Genomic DNA, 8,100 nt, shown 5'->3' with positions numbered 1-8,100 from the left:
TCAATGATCTTTAGCAAAATTTACACCTGAAGTTTCATTAAATTGCAGAAAGCATGTTAGCAATGATTTTCCATTTATGAAATGAGTCATAGTCTAGTAAGTGTTTAGCTAGAAACACTGGCTCCATCATCTTTGTAGGAAGATGTTGCTAAGAATCTGTTAGACCAAGCACTGCTCAAGGCCTAAAGCCTTATATGACCTTTGTCCTCGTACTTCACAGATCTGAGGCTGCGTTACCTGGTTTGGTTATCAGGGTACTGTTGTGTCTACCTAAAAATGAAACTTGTATCAAGTCTCAAGACCTACTGTGGGTCTTGAGAAAAGAAAGGGAGAATTCTCTGGTGTTACAGGAAGAAAATGTTTAGCTTGTGGCTAATAAGTGCTGTATGTTTAGGAGAACTTGGGCTAAGATTCACTTTTCATATCACCTGGTTGCAAGATTACCAGAGAGGACACCTACGGCCTTTACCTTCCTCTTCTAATTGCCTGAGAACACGGAAATTTACTACAAGACTGGATCTTTGATGAAAAATTATATTGACTTATGTCAATTTCTAACCCATTTAAAAAACTTGAAAGTCATGCTGCAAATTTTAAAATAGAAAAAAAAAAACTGTAGTACTATAATTCTAACACAATTATTTGTAACATTTTGGGAGATTTCATTCTTTTTTATGTGCATATTTAAAATTTATATGTACAATTTTATATCCCAATTTTTAATTTATGTCAGGGGTCATGAACTGAAATGTCTCCGAGGGTCAGCTGGGTGGGGACTGTGGATCAAAGGGGTTTCTGTGCTCCTTATCTAAAGGGAACAGTTGGGGGCCTGGGTGGCTCAGTGGGTTAAAGCCTCTGCCTTCAGCTCAGGTCATGATCCCAGGGTCCTGGGATAGAGCCCCGAATTGAGCCCCGCATAGAGCCCTGCATCCGGTTCTCTGCTCAGCAGGGAACCTGCTTCCTCCTCTCTCTGCCTGCTTCTCTGCCTACTTGTGATCTCCGTCTGTCAAATCAATAAACAAAATTAAAAAAAAAAATAAAGGGAACAGTTATTACTCAGCTCTGAAAGATTGTTGGAATGCAAATAGACTGTTTTGCCAGTTATCTGACTTTTTTTGAGACGAGCCAAGGAAACATTTTTATGTAGATTTTATCAGTTTTAAAATGTTGGTTACTACATTAAAATTTTAAAAACATGATGGAAGCCAAAGATACACATATGAGCTGACCGTTTACCACATTTCACAGGGCATAAACAATTTTCTGTTACTAAGTAGCCTCTGAGAGCATCATTTTTACAAGCCACCTAATGGTACATTGCATAGATGTAACACATTTTATCATCTTTCATCTATTTTTGGACATTTCAAGGTTGTTTCCACTTTTTCTCTGCAATGAACATCTTCATGCATATTGCTTTGTTCTGTGTTGTTTGTGGAATTACAGAATCATAGGGAATGATTGTTTAAATCACTCCTTATATACCACATCAAACATCTTCCAAAAGATATCTATCAATTTATGCTCTTTCTAGCAGTGGTGTCTGGAAATATAATTCCCCTGTATCTTTGTTATGATTGGAATATACACCGGGTTGTGGGGGGTGGGGGCTGGCAAAGAAGAAAAAGTTACCTTGTTGATTTATTTTGCATCTCTGCTTATTAGGGTGAAAATTAGTCCATAGGCTTGTTTACCACTTTTCTTTCTTTTGTGACTCCTCTGTTTCCTTGGTCCTTTGCCTATGGGGAGAACGCCTACTTTGAAGTCTTAACAATGTCAATCTATATAGCAGCCAGGTATAAATAAACATCCACACCTGCTTCATGTTTAAAACATCTGTTTCATGGGGCTTTCCTTGTTTCCACTAGTTGGCAGCTTTCATCCTTGGGTCTCTCACTGTCTCACATGGTGACATCCAAAACAGAGGCAAAGATGATCCCAGCTGTGGCTCCTTAATTCATTTTGTGGGATCTAATTCTCCAGGAGTAAAACTGCTAGCTTATTATATTTTACTTTTTAAAAAAATATTTTATGCTTAGATACTGAATGATCCGTTATGAATTGTTTTGAGTTTACAAATACAAGTCTTCATACTGTGATATTAGGCATAAGACTAATTCCTGGCTTTAAGATCCCAGACTCAAAATTCCGGAGCTCAGAGGGAACTGACAAGTCATTTATTCCAAACTGCTCATTTTGCTAAAGCAGAAATTGACTTCAGGTTACTCGTCCAGAGTCACACTGGCTAGCCGGTAACTGCCACGTGGTTTACTACTACCTGGGTCTCTGATCTTTTGATTCATTTGCTTCCTTTCTGCCATGCTGTCTTCCTCTGGAGCTGCATGCATCACTACATTTTGCAACATAATTTGATCCTGATACAGCTGAATCCTGCTAATGAATTGCTGCATTTCTGTATATTCACGTCAGAAATCCATTACAGAAAATAATTATTTGTCTCAGTGAAGCCTGATGAAACATTTTCATAGAGCCATGGAAAACCTTCACAAATACTGGTTTCATTACTCTTCCAAAAAATACGGTGGCAACAGTGGGAGCCGAGAAGAAGAATTAAATCATCAAATTTCCATTTTGTTCATCACAGAAGTACAAAAATGCAGCCCGGATACTTTTTTAGAGGTAAAAATCATCATCGTTGCTGCAGAGGTTTTTCTGCCCCAGGTATGTGTGAAGACGGTTGAAGGATTAGTGTGTGAAGGAAGGATTGGGCTCAGCTGTGAATAATGGAGAGCCTGACCCAGGAGGGACTGCTTTGTCTTACAGAACAAGAAGTCTGGGAATGGAGGGTCCGCACCACACCTGTGTAGTCTGCGACTTGCCCCCGGCTCCTCATTCTCACCTTGTGACTTTAATCCTCCAGGCGGAAAGGGGGCAACTTCCTTCAGACGTGGCTTCCGGTTCCGGTTCGTATTCAGGGAAGGAGACCGTGGAAGGCCGGAAGGGCATAGGGCCTGGGAGCGATGCCTGCCCCTTGAAGAGAGTTCCCCTCATAAAATAGAATTAGCCAGAACTGAGTCACTGGGCCAGCCGTGAAGCAAAGGGATTCTGAGAAGGTGAATAATTTTAACTGAGCACAATACCACTTTGCACAAAACCAGAAATCCTGTGAGTAAGCAAGAAGAGGAGTGTGGCACTGGGTGTGCGGTCAGAGTTTCTGCCTCAGGGAAGCTACGCCCTCTCCTTTGTTTGTATTCTGCGAGTAGCCCCGGCCTTCTGGTCATCCTTTCATTCTTTCAGAGGGAAGTGATCTTCTAAAAATGGAAATATATTCATGTCCGCTCCAGCTTAGCAATATATATATATATATATATGTATTTTTTTCCCAGATTTTATTTATTTGAGAAAAAGACAATGGCAGGGGCAAGGAGTGGAGAGAGAAGCAGCAGCAGACTCTCTGCTGAGCAGGGAGCTCCCAGTGTAGGTGCTTAATCAACAGCCACCCAGGTGTCCAAAGCAAAAAAAAAAAATTTTAATTAAAAGTTAAATTAAATTAAAATTTTTTTTAATTAAAAAATTTTTAAAAAATATTTTATTTATTTACTTGAGAGAGAGAGAGCACAAACAGGGGGAGTGGTGGCAGGCACAGGGGGAAGCAGTCTCCCCACTGAGTAGGGAGCCTGATGGGGGGCTCGATCCCGGACCCCAGGATTATGACCTGAGGCAAAGGTAGGCGTTTAATTGACTGAGCCTCCCAGGTGCCCCCCAAAGCAATATTCTCAAGAAAGAGAATCCCTACTCACGCCCATGAGGTTCTGCAGTTTGGGGCCTTGCTTGTCTCTTCAGACTCACTCTGCAAGCCAGGGACAATGGGTGTCCTTAGTGGTGGAGACATGCTCGGCTCCTTCTTCCTACATAGCCTTGGTGCACATTCTCTCGGTAACAGTCTCCGGTTACCTGCACTCCAGCTCCCTCTTAGCTGCTTACTGCTCTTACCTCCTCTTTGTTCTGTAGATCTTTATGTGTCAGTTCAACGGACATTCATCGACAAAGCCTTCCCCAACCCCGCAGACAAGCTGAGCCCCACCGGAGCGTATGTAATCTTAGAGCATCATGCACTTTTCCTCCATGGTCCTTAACACAGCTGTTGTCTTGACTCTATTCCTGTGATGATTAGATTAATGATCGTCTACTCTGCAGACTGCAAGCTCCATGGAACAGGCAAGCAGCACATCTGTCTTCGCCCACGACTCCATCCCCAGTGCCTACTGGAGTGGCTGGCATATGGAAGATAGCAAGGAAACAGTGGCTGAGAGATGATTGAGGAGAGCCTGTATCCCGAAGCAAGAGAGAGTCAAGAGGCAGGGTTTAACTCAAGAATAGAGCATCAGAGAGGGAGGGCTGGCATTCTGAGTCTAGCTCCATTTGCCACCGACATTTTCCTTCTCCATGATCACTGTGTGCTCTGATGTAAGATGAGGAGACACAAAAACAAGAGCAAACAATGTAACAAGCTATTTCCTGTGCCTATCCTTTCCCTGGACTCTGGAACACGCTAGGAGTTTGGCACCGGTGGCATTGACAGCAGCCTAAGAATGAGCCATCCGTGCAACTCTGATGCTTCCAACAGCAAAGGCACTGTCCGCTTCAGGTGTGGGCAGGTACATCTTTACCATAAACTTGGTGACGCGGTTGCTGGCCAAGGGGACAGGTTATCTTAGTGGTTAAAAGCAGAGCTTTTTGCATTTGGATTTCAGCGTTGTCACTAACAAGGTGGATGGCCTTGGGTAAGTTTCTTAACGGCTTTGATCTTTAGTTTCTTTTGTAGCAAAATGGGCAGAATGCTTGGTATGAAGTTTAAATGAGCTAATGGGGGAAACGAGATCCACACAGACGGTACCCACTGGGATCCCACCTGTGGTGGCTCTAGCTGTGGTCCCAGAGGGAATCAGGAACCTCAACATTTGGGGAAGAACGTAAAAGTGGAAGGTGGAATTCTGCCATGAGTAGAGATGAAGGTAGAGAAATCTGGTTTTGTGATTGCTTCTGAAACTGGACGGCGACCTCTCAGCAGACGTGGTCTGAGGAACTGTTTCACACAGGAGAGCAAATATATGAGGGATTGAATTTCACTTCTCTTTCTTTTCACAGGACAGTCCTCTGGAAGAAGCAGCAGTGTCTCAGAAGGCAGTGTCAAGTCCAGGAAGTTACCAGCTCTTCTGAGACTGCTATGGACCCTGGTCAGTAGGGGGCCTAGGGGCTTAGAGGGGGATGTAGCAAAGTGGATGAAAGCATGTACTTGGGAGCTAGATTACGGGGCTCCAGACTGAGTTTGGTAGTGTAAAACTGGGGAATTTACCCAGACTTTGGGTTCCTTCCCTATAAAATGGGAGAAATAAAGCTATCTAATACATAGGGATTTTTGTAAAAATTGGATAGTTAGCTCATACAAGGCAATGGTTCTCAATGGGGAAGGGGGTAGTTTTGTCCCCCAGAGGACATCTGGCCGTGTCTGGAGATATTTTTTGGTTGTCATAACTGGGGGGAGGGGCTATTGGCATCCAGTGGGAAGAGGCCAGGGGTGCTGCTAACATCCTACAGTGCTCAGGACAGATCCCTCCTTCCTCTGTCAAAGAATGATCCAAAATGTCAATAGCGCTGAGGTTGAGAAATTCGAAAATGAGGTAGAGAGAAGAAATCCTGTCTGTAGAAATTGTTCAGTGTCAACTGTCAACTCTCATGAACACACTTTTAGTAAGGATGATAATGCCATTTTTCATATGGAACTTACCAAGTGCTCATGCCTCTCTGGACCAGGTAAAGGGGACTAAGAGGAGTTTTTCTTATTTTATGTTCTGATAAAACCATATGGATGACATTTTAGTTGTAAGCTATGGCTATCAGTTTCCTGTCTGGATTAATTTCCCAATCAAGAGAACTAAGTGGCTTCGAGCCATCCAAATGCTGATCTTTTTGTTTGGATAGCTTGGAAGATACCTGATGATGCCCTCTTAGAGAATGAAGACGTGAATTGAAAGGGTAATTATCAAGAAAGCTCCGTGGTACAGTTTTAGGAATATGTCACAGGCAGGCCTGAAACATGGGACTAATAGGGGGCTCTTGCCCCTAGAATACTGACTTTGAGACACTTGACCATTGACTCTCTTTTCCGTAACCTTCAGAATTTTGCTTGCATGGTCGCAAGTTAATTACACCTATGGGAAGACAGATGGGCCGTCCTGGAGAGAGGAGCAGAAGGGCATAAAACTCCCAGAAGAAAGGCAAGCAGTTTCTCAATGGATCTGAGGGTGTCCTCATCCAAGAATGTGGGGCCATTAGCAAGGGGGTGAGGGGGAGGGTGAGGCACTGTCAGGGATGTAGAAGGAAGGGAAAGCTTGCCTTTCCACGAAGTGCTGTGCGGCCTTATTGCTTGCTGTAGCTTTCTGTGTTGAGTAAATTATACTTTTCCCTCTTATTAAATTACTTTGTATCTTTCACTCAGGTCTACAGGTGTTTTCCTGTTGACGGCCACCCTAAGAAGACAGATCCAAGCTTAAAGGGCCTATTGAAGGGCCTGTACTGGGAGGAAGTAGGGCTCTGCGGAGAAGCCTAGGCAGCTGGGATCTGGTGGGGCTGAGGGACTGCGATGCGAGAGGAGTGGCTCAGGGGGAGGGAGTGGGGACAGGGGAGAGAAAGGGTGGAGTTGTAGAAGGTCAAGTGACTGAGGATCCAGTTTTTCCACCCACTCCTGCTTTAAATGGAGCAGCTATAGCTCACCTGTCGTATTATTTATTTATTTATTTAAACTTTTTTTTTTTTTTTTAAAGCGAGAAAGTGTGTGTGTGTGCGCAAGTGCGTACACACGCCAGCCTCTAATGGGGCAGAGGGAGGAGCAGGGGAAGAAGGAGAGAAAGGATCTTTAGCAGGTTCCACATTTAGCAGGAGCCCCAAGAGGGGCTCGATCTCATGACCTTGAGATCAAGAACTAAAATCAAGAGTGAGACACTTAAACCACCCAGGTGCCCCTTTCACCTATTTTATTAATCTATGTTAATTAATTTATGTTAATTAATCTAAATCTATGAATTAATCTATGTTTTATGACATTATTATCTCAAATACTTCACTTCTAAGGAGTTCCACTGCCAGTAAAAAAAAAAAGTAGTAAAAAAAATGTTGACACTCTCTGGCATGTATAGATAAAAGATAGCCTCTTCTTTATAGAATGTTATAGGTCAAATGGTTTCCCCCAGAATTTTTTCTTCATCGAGGAGTTTAGGATCTCAGGATGAAGTTAATGCAAAACCAGGATTATTTCCCAAAGTCAGCAAGCGCTATTCAGTTTACTCCTGTAGAAGGCTGTTACAACAGTCAGCCAGGGTTCTTGTCCTCCAGGGGCTCTCAAGGCTTATCACCTGTCTTTGAACTTGGGATAGAGGGGAGGCTGAGGCAGATGGGATGGAACCAACTCCTTAACTCCAGGTGTGCTCCACAGCTGTGAGATGTGGCGTGTTCCTGGAAGTAGGACTACCAGCCTTTCCCTGGGAACACCTGTAGGAGCAGCCCCATAAACGAAGCCCCATAAATGCCCAGGTGAGCGCACCTTGCTGATCCCAGCAGATTGGGCTGGTTACATGTAACAGATGCACAACACCTTACCCTGGGGCTCCTGTTTCTCCCTCCAGGAGCTTTGCAGAAAGGATCTGGTTGAACACTAGATGCCACTGTTGCCTTATTCTGTCGTCTGTTAGCCGGTAGCTGTTAAAATTTCCAACTTGTGTCAGCAAGGAGACACCATTAAAAAAAAAAAAAGGCCTAGGTAAATACACAAAGTTTTGTTAAATTTCCTCCCATTTAGTGACTGATTTAGAGGGCTTTTTAAAAGTAAAGTTCAGAGATTGTCCTTTTCAAGAGAACATTTGACAATGGGCAGGTAATAGATAATGAGGCCTGAATGTTTCTTAAAGGAGAAAGGGCAAGTCACACTGGAGATTTGCAAATAAAATGACTTGTACCTGTCAGTTTCCTCCCCCAAAAGACTCAAGTTAAGCCACAAGCCTACTTGCTTCTCTGGCGTATCCAATACACTTGTTTCTGTGGCCAATCAGACTGTTCCCACCTTTGGCATTTACTTGAATATTA

General features: G+C 43.4%; 1 long non-coding RNA gene across 1 annotated transcript; it reads left to right on the top strand.

Annotated features, from left to right (window-relative positions):
- Positions 1–1,637: 1,637 nt before the first annotated feature.
- On the top strand, positions 1,638–6,965 carry LOC123391652. Its single transcript, XR_006606359.1, has 3 exons — positions 1,638–3,074; positions 5,110–5,198; positions 6,141–6,965. It is a non-coding gene; the product is annotated as an uncharacterized LOC123391652 (long non-coding RNA).
- The last annotated feature ends 1,135 nt before the right edge of the window (positions 6,966–8,100 follow it).

This window comes from Mustela putorius, unplaced genomic scaffold (assembly GCF_011764305.1).
Source record: "Mustela putorius furo isolate JIRA1106 unplaced genomic scaffold, ASM1176430v1.1 tig00000275_pilon_pilon_pilon, whole genome shotgun sequence".
NCBI lineage: Eukaryota > Metazoa > Chordata > Mammalia > Carnivora > Mustelidae > Mustela > Mustela putorius.
Note: the sequence above shows the minus strand (reverse complement) of the source record. Positions and strands in the feature narration are given on the sequence as shown.